At 51.8% G+C, this 245-nt stretch overlaps 1 protein-coding gene across 1 annotated transcript in view; it reads right to left on the bottom strand.

The window, feature by feature from the left end:
* Positions 1–245, bottom strand: part of LOC119586787 — a 5112-nt gene that overhangs the window by 4448 nt on the left and 419 nt on the right. The gene's annotated exons all lie outside the window — the stretch shown is intronic.

The raw sequence follows: 245 nt of genomic DNA, 5'->3' as shown, positions 1-245 counted from the left end.
CCTTTTCGTCTGTGTGCTCCTCTCCGAGGTCCCAAAATCTTTTTAGCTGATCATCCAAACATGGTGCTCGTGCTGTGGTACAGGGCACTTCACTTATGTAGGTCCCAAAATTTGTTGCTCCCAGTGATCTGCTCACAGGACCGTTAACCGCCCATCCTAATTTTGTCCTAACAGCAAAGGGTTCACCTCCTCTCCCCCTTCTGACCTCCAGAGGCATAAGCGCTGAGGGAGCGTCCTGTCCGATC

Source organism: Penaeus monodon, chromosome 22, assembly GCF_015228065.2.
Source record: "Penaeus monodon isolate SGIC_2016 chromosome 22, NSTDA_Pmon_1, whole genome shotgun sequence".
In the NCBI taxonomy this organism is placed as follows: domain Eukaryota; kingdom Metazoa; phylum Arthropoda; class Malacostraca; order Decapoda; family Penaeidae; genus Penaeus; species Penaeus monodon.
This window is presented reverse-complemented; position numbering and strand designations above follow the sequence as displayed.